Source organism: Ictidomys tridecemlineatus, chromosome 6 (genome assembly GCF_052094955.1).
Source record: "Ictidomys tridecemlineatus isolate mIctTri1 chromosome 6, mIctTri1.hap1, whole genome shotgun sequence".
Lineage (NCBI taxonomy): Eukaryota > Metazoa > Chordata > Mammalia > Rodentia > Sciuridae > Ictidomys > Ictidomys tridecemlineatus.
Window position 1 is genome coordinate 171,532,568 of NC_135482.1, and position 13,242 is coordinate 171,545,809.

At 39.2% G+C, this 13,242-nt stretch overlaps 1 long non-coding RNA gene across 1 annotated transcript; it reads right to left on the reverse strand.

Annotated features, from left to right (window-relative positions):
• Positions 1 to 3,198: 3,198 nt before the first annotated feature.
• Positions 3,199 to 3,984, reverse strand: LOC144378428 (uncharacterized). The gene is made up of 2 exons (XR_013440079.1): positions 3,915 to 3,984; positions 3,199 to 3,478 (listed from the first exon to the last, which is right to left on the reverse strand). It is a non-coding gene; the product is annotated as an uncharacterized LOC144378428 (long non-coding RNA).
• Positions 3,985 to 13,242: the final 9,258 nt, after the last annotated feature.

Sequence of the window (13,242 nt, forward strand, 5' to 3'; positions counted from 1 at the left end):
GTACAAATAATCAAAATGCATTCTGCTGTCATATATTTTTAAATAATAGAAAGAGAGTAATTTGGGTGAGTCTAACCTAACAGGTGAACCCTTGGAAGAGACAAGTTCCTGCTAAGCTTGAGAAAAAAAAAAATTGCACTGTTGTGAGCAGAGAAGTCCACTTGTAATGGAAATGAGGGCAGCTTCTGGTAGCTGAGAGAAGTCCTGAGCTGAGAGCTAGTAGAAAGACAAAGACCCAGTCTCTTAACTACAAAAAATGAATCCTGACAATTATTTGGATGAAGGCACTGTGAATATTTCAGTTTAAATTTTTACATGCACTTTCATAAATTAGAATAGCATAAAGCTTTCTTTTTTGGTGCTGAACTACCTCAAATTTATGTATGGATAATGGGTTCTTGCACATATATAGGTTTTTACTAATTGATTTCTGAATTTTATGTATTTAGAAACACAAACATAAATTCATGGTTTAATTGGTACTCCCAAAGATACAAACTCAAATCTGTTCACAGACCAGGCAAACATCATACATAAATTAAGCTGCCTATCTAAGTGCCTATGTGTACAGTGGACAAGTGGTAGACATTTATGGAGAGGATCCTGAGCAATCTACAGGAAGCAGCCTCTTGCCAGGTCCAACCAATGGCTAGAGGCAGAAATGTGAGCATAGGGTTGCAAGATCTACCATATATTTCATTGCTTTAAAATATTTGGGTCTAGAGATGTGGCTCAGAATAGACTGTTTGCCTAGCTTGCATAAGGACCTGTTTTTTGCCACCAAAAAACAAAACAAACAAACAGATTTGGTTACAACTTAAAAATGAAAAGTAACTCTTTCTTTTTCCCAAATTTTCAGAAAGGCAAATTTTTCTTTTTTAAAAAAAATTATTTGTTTTAAATAGTTATACATGACAGTAGGATGCATTTATGCACTTTGATATATCATACATAGGTGGGATATAATTTCTCATTTTTCTGAGTGTACATGTTGTAGAATCATATTGGTCATGCAGTCACATATATATGCGTACAGCAATAATGTCACTCTTATTTGATTTTTTCATTGATTTTAAAAAGAAAATGACAGCAGAAGAATGCATTACAATTCTTATTATACATATATACCACAGTTTTTCATATCTCTGTATGTATATAAAGTATGTAGACACCCAATTCATTTCTTTCGTACATGTACTTTGGATAATGATGTCTATCACATTCCACCATCCTTACTAATCCCCTGCCCCCTCCCTTCCCCTCCCACCCCTCTTCTCTATCTAGAATTCATCTATTCCTCCCATGCTACCCCTCCCTACCCCACTATGAGTCAGCCTCCTTGTTTTTTGGGGATTGGCTAACTTCAGTTAGCACTACTTTCTCCAATGCCACCTGTTAACTTGCAAATGCCATGATTTTATTCTCTTTTATTGCTGAGTAATATTCCATTGTGTATATAGGCCACATTTTTTTTATCCATTCATCTGTTAAAGGGCATCTAGGTTGGTGCCATAGTTTAGCTCTTGTGAATTGTGCTGCTATAAACATTGGTGTGACTGCATCCCTGTAGTATGCTGTTTTTAAGTCTTTCGGGTATAGTCCAAGGAGAGGGATAGCTGGATCAAATGGTGGTTCCATTCCCAGATTTCCAAGGAATTTCCATTATTTGAACTTTTGAATTTTACAATGCATCTTAGGATTAACACAGTTGTGAACACAAGAAAAATGTCACTCATTCTTTTAGCCAGTCAGAATTAGATTTAAAAACATATTTCTCCTGTGAAATTTCCATCAGTAGATCAGCAGAGATCTTTCAAGAGTCTAGAAGAAAGGCAGGCCCCTTTAAAAAACTAAATCATAATTTAAAATGTAAGAAAGTCCAGGTGATTCAAAAAGACTCTCTGAAAGAGATTGCAGAAAAGTACGTGTTAATCATATTTTTATATATAGTGATAAAATTGAGAATTTCAAATTGCCTCTATATCTCATTACTAACCAAATAAACCTAGACAAGATGGTAAATCACTTTTTTTTCAGTTTTTTGAAAACTAATTTTTTTCTATGTAAAAAGCACAAAGTTAGAAAGCAAAAACTTGAGACATTTTTGGAAGACACAGGCAAATGGGTTCAATAGCTCCTGGTTGATGTTGAAGGATATGGACAACAACCCCCAGGGAGAAACGAGGACAACCGGTCACTGGGAGAGAAGGAAAGCAAGGGATGTTGGACTTTCACCATTTCCCAGCAACAATGGGCTTTAAACTTGCACACTGGTTGCCTCTGGCTGCCCAACTGACCCATTCTGCTATGATTCAAGTCTAACTGTAAAACTCAGACCCTTCTTGTAACCAGTTGCCATTTTCCTCCTGAAAATGTGCCCCTCTGGTGCTTAATAAAGCATCACTGGTCCGAGGAGGTGTATCCCCGTTTCAGTTCTTTTTGCTTCCAGATGTAAACTCTCACATGCTTGATGCCTCCCTTCTGCTGCTACTAGAAGTAATTAATACAGGTTGAGCATCCCTAATCCAAAAATACAAGATCTGTCATACTCCAAAATCCACACCTTTCTGAGCACAACATGATGCCACAAATGGAAAGCCCACATCTTATTTCATGTACAAAATGCAGGCATACTAAAAATATTGTGTACGATTAGCTTCAGGCTATATGTGTAACATGTATAATGTATGAAACATAAATGAATTTCATGTTTTTACCTGGGTCCCATCTCCGAGATATCTCATATACATGCAAATATTTAAAAAATGAAAAGCTTAAGTACTTCAATCCAAGGCATTTTGAAAAAGGGATGCTCAACCTGCAAAATGCAAGCCTTGCTTCTGGTAGGCATATCTGCTTTGTGGAAAGCCATACAAGAGGACTAATAACAAAAGCTGTGGCAAGAAAGAATATTAAAAACTTAAGGCTTTGGCATCCTAATTCATACAGTGTTACACAAGCACACATATGCAAAGAAATATCCCTGTTACTCTGAGCCTCCCAAGTTTCTTTCCCTTTTCTGAAAAAAAAAAAAAAAATCCAGAGAGCTTGTATATTCATTTGGGAACCATATTACTTTTCTTGCTGAAGTCCAGAGTATTGCTTTTCCATCCATCATCATTAATGAAGTTTGGGCAACTTCTTTGGCCCACTCAGCTTCTGATGCGGAGGTTTATGAAATATCATTTTGAGAAAAGCTACCATAAAAGCAGAGCTTTTTATTCCACACCAGTACGGTGTTTTCCATCTCTGTGTATAATGTGCCTACCGATGTTGTTGGGAGTCCAATTTCAATGATCTCTCAGAGGACATTGGGCTGCAGGAACAAATATGCCCACCGTGCAATGATGTCACATAGAATCTTTTCACCTCCATGAAAAGACAGAGTGCTGCGGCATGGTCCAGGTCAGTGAGGGTCATTGACTCCATCCAGGGCTCCAGGCTGGTGGGGACTCTGACATCTCTGGCACATGTGTTTCTAAGTGAGCAAAAGTAGAAAAAGAGTGTGGAAGAGTCTGTCAGGGAGGTTTCTATGCCAGGCCTAGATGTGGAAAACATCACTTCCGCTCACGTTCTATGAGCTATCATTCAATCATTTGCCTACATTGTGAGGGCAACAGGGAAGCAAGTTGTAGCCGAGTGCCAAGCAGGAGAAGAATCCAATTTAAGTAATTAGCTATCATTCTCAATTGCAGGTGAGGAAAAAATCAGCTAGAACAATTGCCTCTGGGTGGGTACCCTCCTCTCTAGACATGTTTTCCACTTCCAATTTTTAAAATCTTATCTATTACTCATCATATAGGTTAAAAAAGAAAATAGCTGTGCTTGGATATGAGACACGTATTTTTTAACTTAAAGCAAATGGGCACTTAGCCTATATTTTTTCTCCTGCCTCCTATGAGTGAGATATATACCTGCTCCATTCAAAGCATGGAAAATACACAGGAAACTTCATCTCTGCCTTTCAGGAGTGTGCCATTGAGCTGGAGGAAAAAAAAAAGAAGACTCACTAAAATTAATAGACATGATAAAAGTGATATAACAATACACAATTAATTATCCTCTTGTTGTAAGGAGAAAAGAAACCCACTATACTGAGAAGTCCCTGATTCATTGCCATATGCACAGCCTACATGAATGTTTTAGAAATAAGAAAAGAAATTGTTGACAGTTGACTACATTTTAATGAGAAAAACAATTTATGAATTCTATAACCAGTGATTTTAGATTAAAAAAAAATCTCATGCCTAGAAAGCTTGGCAGTGTGCCATTTTATTCTCCTTGTCCTCTGGGTTTCTCTTTCTGCACAATGGACGAGTAAAGAACTCATTAAATTGTATTTCATTTCCTCTTCTATCTTCCTTCATAAAATAATGAAATCAAAGGTGAGAATTACAGTGGGTAGAGAAGGGCCTGTGATGAGCTCCGGAAACATTGCTTGCTAACAACTATTTAATCAAAGCATTACCAAGATCCATCTGTAGCCTTAAAAGGGATTTTCTTCCAAGTTTTGCTGGATTGAAATGCAGTACAAAATTCCGCATTAAACGAGGAATTCTCCAAATTCAATAAAAGGAAATGTAAAAAGATATTTTCTTCAAATGCCTCCAGCTGGCCATCTGCCCTAATCACATACAGGCCTCAAAATTGTTTTCTACTGACAATAATAGGATCTATAAAGAGTATTACTGTGGAGTGATTTGAGAGACTGTGGAGTACTGTGACCCTTCGCCTCGGTGGAGCTGAGCATGCCTGGATGCGAATACAAAGTCAGACGCTGAAAAGGAGCCTAAGCTTTTGGTGTGCCGCTTCCTCTTTAACTGTGATGGCCTCTTTCTCAAATCTCATCCAGGGGCAAAGGACAGCTGATTAGCTGCTGATCTTCTGCCCTCTGAGGGCAACTGCAGGTGACATCGATGGTGGCGCAATTATTACAATAATTCAGCAAAGTGAGATTTTTTAAAAATAGGTTGCCTTTAGCTGTCACTCTGTCATTGGCATTCACTGTGCGGTGCCTTGAAGCCATGCATGAGGTGTGTAGGCAGGGAGCACTGGGCATGTGTCGAGTGCTTAAGGAAAACAGAGACAGTGGGGACCCGAGGGGGGAGAAGGGGTCAGGAAGTGCTTATCAGAGGCAGCCTGGTAAGGTGGGGAGAACAGAGCCTGGAACGGAAAGATCTTCTTCTTCATACCCCTTCTCCTCCTCTCATCCCCCAGGCAAAATAAGGGCTCACTTCCTTGTGCCCTCATTCCCTCATCTGTGAAGAAAGAATGAAAACATGCCATTCAGGATTGTCATACACAGTGATTGAGTTGCCTCTGAAAGGGCTTTGAAAACAGCAAAACACTATAAATAAAATTGAGTGACATAAAAGAACATAAAGGAAGTTCTACACAAAGATCCTGACATCAGGGTCCTGTTTCTTTAGTAGACTAGCCATTCATTAGGCAATTTTGGGGAAATGAGCAAGCAGACAAGTTTGCAAAATCCTGTGAGATAAGGACAGGAATGCTTCCCATTACCTAGGCATCTATACACTTTCTTTCTTTTCTTTTCTTTTCTTTTTTTTTTTTTTTTGATCAGAGATTGAACCTAGGGGTGCTTAACTACTGAGTCACGTCCCCAGCCCTTTTTCAAGTGTTACTTAGAGACTCCCTAAATTGCTGATGCTGGCTTTGAACTCCAAATCCTCCTGCTTCAGGCTCCCAAGCTGCTGGGATTACAGGCGTGCACCCCCCACACCTGGTTATCTTTGCACTCTTATAGCTGAGTTCTTTAAATTGATCCTGGTCACAACTGCTGGTGCTGGAGTTTGCTCATTGAATATTCCTCAAAGACCATGTGTTGAAGTCTTGGTCTCTAGCCTGTGGCATTATTAGGGGGACTCTTGGGATGCAGTGGAACTTTAAGTAGGTGGGGACTGGTGGAAAGAAGTTGGGTCACTGGGTTTATGCCCTTGAAGGGGATATGGGGTCCCTCTTTCCTTTTCTCCTTTCTTCCCAGAGTCCATGAGATGAACAGTCTTCTTCTACCACATAAGCCTGCCAGGATATACTATGCTGCTACAGGCTCAAAGGAACAAGGCCAAAGCACTTCTGAAAACATAAGCCAAAATAAAAATTTACTCCTTTTAAGTTGATTTCTCTCAGGGATTTGTCAGAGTGACAGAAAGCTGATTAACATACTGGAATGAAAAAATATCATCCCACACCTCCCCCAAAACGTATTGATAGGACACCCTCATTGTGCCATGCCCTGTCCAAACGTGCTTCCAATGTGGTGAGGACGCTGACCTTTTTACAATATACATTGAGATTGGGAAATGGGACGTGAAGAGACTAAGAGTCATATCATATGGGTAGTTTAGGGGCAAGACAAAACCCTGGGAAATAAGCTCCCAATTAGTACACACCATTGCCTCAGATGTAAGAAGAGTTGAGGTTCAGATGGGTAAAGTGTTCCAAGGTGACTTAAATCTTAATAAGCAAGGGAAAATGTAATATTACAACATGCCTCTTTGGACTTCTGGCCTAAGAATCAGAGACAAATGTTGGAGTGCAGAAGCTGAATCGATTAGCTCTATTTTTTCTTAAGTATACATTTTTAAATAGGAAGGAATTTAGTAGAACAGTTAAACAGTGATATATATGAGCGAGAAAGAGAGACAGAGAGAGAGAGAGAGAGAGAGAGAGAGAGAGAGAGAGAGAGAGAGAGAGAGAGAGAGAGAGAGTGTCAGATGATTTAGAGCTTAAGATAGAAAGTCAGAGAAGGGGTGTCAGAAGACTCCACTATTAACACTGATAGCCATGACCTAATCTTCCATGTTCCTCCTTGTTCTTGATTCTCTCCTTGCTCTGGAGTTCATTTATTTTAGGCATTAGGTTCTCCTACCAAGTTTTATCATAAGCCCCAAATCCCTGCAGCCTTTTCTCATTGGTTGCCTTTCCCTCTGGCTGTTCTGTTCTGGTTTTCTTATCAAATTCTCAGACAAATGCACAAATCAGCTCTTGTTCCACTTGTTTTCTGGTCTATTTAAGAACACTGTTTTCTTTAAAGGGGAGGAATTTTAGCTAATCCCATAAAAGGCCTTCACCCATCGTAGACTAGCTCTCTGAGAGCTCAGAGCTGTCACATCTCTGACAAAAGCAGAGAAAACAGAACCCAAGGGCCATGTGTCCCTTGGTCCACCAATCCCTTGGTCACAGAGAATTAATGCCATATGCCAGCCTCTCTCCTGCCAGAAAGAAATTAATCACTATTCCTCTGAGTGTCAGCGATTTGACATTTCTGCTTGATGTAGAAAAGGTTCCTGCTTCAGCAACAGGAAGAACCATATTGGTAAACTGGGAGACAGTATACCCTGAGGAATAGCACAGACTTGGAAACTCATCAACTAAAGTATCAGCTCACAGAGGTGCTCAGAGAAACCAGAGAAATTATTTGGGCGAAGGGCTCTTCACAATTCTGATCTCAAAAGATGGGGCCAGGATTGGCTTCAAGTCTCATCCGCTGTTTAGTGACATTGAGACTTGAGCCTACCACTTAATTTTTCTGATCTTTGTTTTCTTCAAGGAGTTCAGTTCTATAGTTAATAAACATACTCTGAGGGACAGAGTTAATTCAACAAATACTCTTGAAGTACTTACTTTGAACAAGACCTGTGTTTGCTTGTGTGAATTTAACAGTGAATAAGTTGGACACGGTCTTGGCCTCAGAGGTTACAGTCTAAAACCAGGCACTCATAAAAAGGTGGGGACAATGCCTGACCATAGAACTACTGGGAGAATTCAGTAAAATAAAATGACTAAAGCATGTGGTACCTAGATATTCCATGAATTGTCCTTGTGTTGAATATTTAGAGATTTGCATATATAACACGCATTAATTTCAGTGCTTCAATTGGGATCTTACCTGAACACTCAGTGTGCTCTCCTTACAGAAAATGCTCTTATGTAAGAGGATCATGGACCCCCTTCACAGAAAATATATTAAAAGCACATCTTAACTGAGCATATTGAAGGTTATAAATATGGGGACACCTAATTACTTCATCATATTCTTTATTTTTCATTTTGCATACATTGAATTCTTTTAAAAATTGACAAATGGCTCTGGCTTTTTGGGAAGAAGAAGCTAGCAAAGTTCAAAGCAATAATATTCTAGCAGCTGAGATAGACAGGCTATCGTGACTACACTATGGCATTTTCCAAATGGCCCTACAGGAGTCACTCGGTAATGGGCTGGTTGGGCTAGACCCACTCAGCTAACAGACAGGACTAGCCTTGCAAAATTGAAAAAAGGAAATGGATGCAATTTTACAAGTAATTTAGGAGAAAAGTACTTTCATCTCAATTCTTGAGGAACAATAATTGGCACAAATCTCTGCCCCAGAAGTGGAGACCTTGGTATTGTAGAACCAATGCCTGTCAATCATGGAGGGAACCTGGAGTGAGGGCTAGGAGTGGAAGAAAGGTCCAGAGGAAAGCATATTCTTGTTGCACATAAAATCTAGATGTGTGCTTCAACCCCTACAAAGATATGTCCCTCTTACAGTTGCATATAACCAATTCACTGCCCTGGTTTTGCTAATAGAACATGTTTAGTTATATTTATTCATATGGCATTATTCTGGAAGTTATTCTCTTCACTTTAAATTCAGCTGAGCAGCTAGTTATTTCTGAACCAAGCAGCAGTGAATATGCAAAGTCAGGAAGGCAGACAACCGCACAGCAATCCTAATAAAAACTCCACAGGAAAACAGCATCCTCCGTGGGCTGCCAACCAGAATTACATCAAACAATTTTAAAAGAACTGGGAACTTCTTGTTATTAGTCCTCCCTTAATGTGTCTCCCTAGCAGAACGTTCAGTGGCTACTCAGCCTGAGCAATTGTACCAATTCATTAAAAATAAATAAATAAAGACCCCACTAAGTGATTGCTTTATCATTCCAAAGCTCAGCCTTCAGAAACATAGTTGCCAAACTGAGGTATGGCAGACCCGGGAGCTGCTAGGTGTGGTGTCCACATCTTAGCTCTGCTTTTTAGAGGCTATACATAATCACAGATGAATCAGAAGGGATCATCCATTAACCAATGAGTAGCACATGGTATGGCAAAAAGCATGAACTTGCAAGACACACAGAAGGATACTAAGAAATGACTCTGTCACTTACTCTATGATTTTTAACAAAGTGTCCAACTTCTCTGAACTTGTTTCTTCATGTACACAATGGAACTAGATGAGAATTATGTTGTCAACATAAGTGACGCAGGGATTGGGTGGAAATAAGTACTTAGTAAAACTACCTTTCCTCATACCCTAGTAAAAATATGTTCCTCTCTTTCCTCTTACATTCTAGAGTTCACTGTGCTGATCCAAACTACCCAATAATCTTTGATGCTGGGGCAAAATTTGGCATAAGGAAGCTCTAAAGAATTCCTAATCCTAATTTTGTGACACATAAAGTGAAATCTTCTTATCAGGTGGTCCCTAGAGAGATGCAATAAACCAAGGAAGAAAGACTGAAGCTCCAGAGGCTAGGGTAGAAAATAGTTACACTTAACTCCTACTCACCTCTACTTCACTTCCACATGGTTCAACAGTATCAAAGCAGAAGCCTGAAACAGCCCATATACCTTTAGTCTTTAAACCTGATTTTAGAAACCCCAGCTAGGTCATTACTAAGAAATATTTTATTTCTTTGTTTTGATATTTATTTATTATTAAATAAATTTATGCACATAAAAATTTAAAAATGTAAGGAAGAAAGTGAGAGCTTTTCAAAGTTCCATCCCTTTTCCCTTCTCTCCCAAATTCAGACCAACCATCCCCCCCAGACCCCATCCCCTCACACACACTGGATTTGTACTCTTGATTTCAAATCAGACTGAATCTGACTTAGGATGTGACTTCCAGTTGAACTGAGGAGGTGACATGTTGAATTGTGTGAATTTTATTCCTGTAGAAGCCAATTTTACTGTTCAAAACTCTCTGGGTTGTGACATTTTGTGGAGGGTGGGTCTAATGGAAAGTTCATTCCAATCTTCATGTTGGCTATAGCTGCCTTGGGAGACTCTGACAGCCACTTCTTCCTCTCCCACATAAACCTTTACAATGGCTCCCCTTAATTCTATTGAAGGCAAGTTTAGTATTGTGTAGAAAATAACAAAGTATTTTTATAATTGTATATTAGTAGATAAGATTTTTTAATTATTAAATTTCAAATTAGTTTTTTTGAGAGACACAATCAAGAGTAATAACTAAATTTTTAACCCCCAGATATTCTTCAATTCACTGAAATGAAATTGGACAGAAACTCAGTCTTTTACAGAAGGCCAGCAAATTAAGGTCCTCTGTTCTTTCGCTACACTACCTATCCTACTCATGAAATTTCTCCCTAAAGCAAAGTTGCAAAGGTGAAAGCATTTCTACCCAAAACCCATTATTGGTTCCCTACTACTCACAAAATAAAGTCCCAGTGCTTGTTTTCCAAGTCTCTCCTTAGACTGGTCCAAGGCACATTTCCAATTTTTCTTCCCCTAATAACCAACATGGCATGTGTTTAACACAAACTGGACTATGTCTGCAACGCTCTTCCAGCATCCTTGCCTCCACGTAAAGACCATGTCTACCTACTGTATCCACTGAAAATGTTTTTCATTCATTTGTGTCTATTATATTCATCTGTATCTGAAATAAAGATGCCTTTCAAAAAAAAGTGGGGGAGTAGCACAAAAGCAAAGTGGCACATAGCCACCCCTGATTTGAGTAATGGTGTTGGGATAACAAGGAGCAGAAATTAGCATTGGCAGTACTATGTTCATATTTTTAAAAGACAGTCCTATGGAAGCACATGAGCCTGTCTAGATTACAGAAACACTGTCATTTCAAGGCTTTGGGCTGCTGGTTTATGCAGCTTTAGAACAAAAGTCTCTTGGGTTAGTAAAGTACTTAACAATGGGTCTGGACCTAAGTCGGCTTGGAATTCACTTTGGGGTAGGGTATGGTATAGAATTGTTCTATGAGGCCTGGGAGACTGCTGTTTTCTGAGAAGCAGCCAACGTGCAGCAGAGAGAAGCTTTACCATATAACCTGAGCTGAAAAAAAGGAAGCCCCTATAAGAAGGGCAAAGATACAAAACATGACGGAAGGATTTTTAATTACAGAGTTGTCAAGTATTTACTCTGTCATTATTTGCGGTGTTGCATGTAGTCACCTCCCAACATTTCAGTTGACTCAATTCCTCCGCCTTGTGTCTGTGACACTTCAAAAGATAGAAAAAAAAAAGAGAAAGGGTCCAGCCAGCAGAACAGTATGGTGTGGAAAGAACGTATCTTAGACCATGCATGCTCAATGGAGGTCAGGAATTTAACAACAGGGACTCAGAGACACGAAGACCTCCGTGAATTCCCGAAATTAATGGAAATGATCCCGGATTCCCCTTTCATATGTAATGAACACAGACAAAACCAATTTGAGTTAAATCTCAAAGGATATGGTAGCCCCAGAAAATTAGAGGTCATAGGTAATATATGAGAAGGTCTTCTGTGGGCCAAAACTCCATTCATCAAACTCCAAGTGAAATACCATGTTACCTACAGGTGAGCAAGAATCAAAAGAAGATGGAAGAAAATAAGATAAGGGCAATGAAGAATCTGCATGGCTGGAACAGGAGCCGGTGGGTGACAGACACATTATTTCCAGCCACCCTGTCACTGCAGCCTGAAGAAGCAATGGCACACTGCCAAACACCTCCCACACAATCTCTACACTTGGCCTCCATCCCATGATAGCTCCCTCTCCTCACCCTCCATATCATAAAACTCCCCAGAAGTAGCAGTCCTTGACAAGAGTCTGGAAGAAAGTGGGGTTACAGAGCTATTAAAAGCCTCATGTGGAGGTTGCCTAAATGACTCTTCTCCATGCTCTGCTGTTTCAAGTAATGCTCAAAACTTGTATCCACATTTGTTAAAAAAAAAAGACAACTTTTTAACTGTCAGGCTTTCTAATAATGATATGCCATCCTTGTTTCTCTTTATATAAAGGGAATATTAAATATGTATTAAAGATAGGTATCCCCAAAGTCTTAGCTGTGATTAGCCTGTGAAGAGTACAATTCATTTATTTTTCCCTAATCAAAACTGAAATTTCAGCATATCTTTGGAGTTCTTAAAAATTACAGTGTACAATTTGCCTAAGTATTCTTCCATTAATTTGTGAGAGACCATACATCCAAATGGAAATTTCATTTGGCTATATCTATACACACTTATAACTTAAAGCCCATATGATTGTAGAAGCCTGGAGTCACAAATAAAAGAGACCATACAGATTAACGAGCCTACACTCTTTGCTTGATAGATAAAGAAATCAAGCCCCAGGAGTAAAGATGAGACTTTACTCTTCTCGTTCTATTATTATCATTGGGTTTTACTCAAAATAATAGCCTTTCACCTAAGACCTATAATTCAGAACCTACTCAGTACTTCCAATGGTGATTTGTGCTGAGCTATTCATAATCCCCAAGTTCATTTTTAAGTTATTAACAGCTCTTAACTGCCAAATAGCTTCTTTTGGATTAATTCCATACATTCTCCGCTGACTTTTACCTAAAATCAGTTGACGCCTGCCATATTCTTCCTCAAAGGAAATGCCTCAGAAACTCCTGAGTTCCTGAAAAACAGGTTTAACCACCTTAGCCTGTCTATGACCTTTTGCAGATGAATCTCTGCCAGTTTTTCACATATGTCCAAGTTTTGGTTGGACTAGTCGGATCTGCATGTCTATATAGATGAACCTTGTGGATATGGATTCAAATGTTGGGTCGTCCACTTACTTGTTACTTCACTTGGGGAAAATTCTTTTATCTTAGCCCTGAAGTTTCACTTTATCTACAAAATGGAAATAAGATGCCTATAACATTAGGTTTCTATGAAGAGTCAGTTCTGTGGTGCATAGAAGAACCTAGTGTTCAGCTTTTGCCATTACTGAGGGGAGAGGAAGCCCAGATTCTCATTTTGCTTGGCTTTTGTCTGTACCCATTGAGGGTAATATTCACAATTTTTGCTCTCTTCCTAGGAGATTACTGAAGGTAAAACAGTCTTCTAATGCCTACATTTCTCACAGAGGAAAGGGCATCAGTGAACTTTGTTGGAAGTTGCCATTCCTTATACCATTTTATTGGTGGTCAGGGTGATGGTACCTAATATCAGCCCAGATGCATGTTTTCATTTTGACTGCA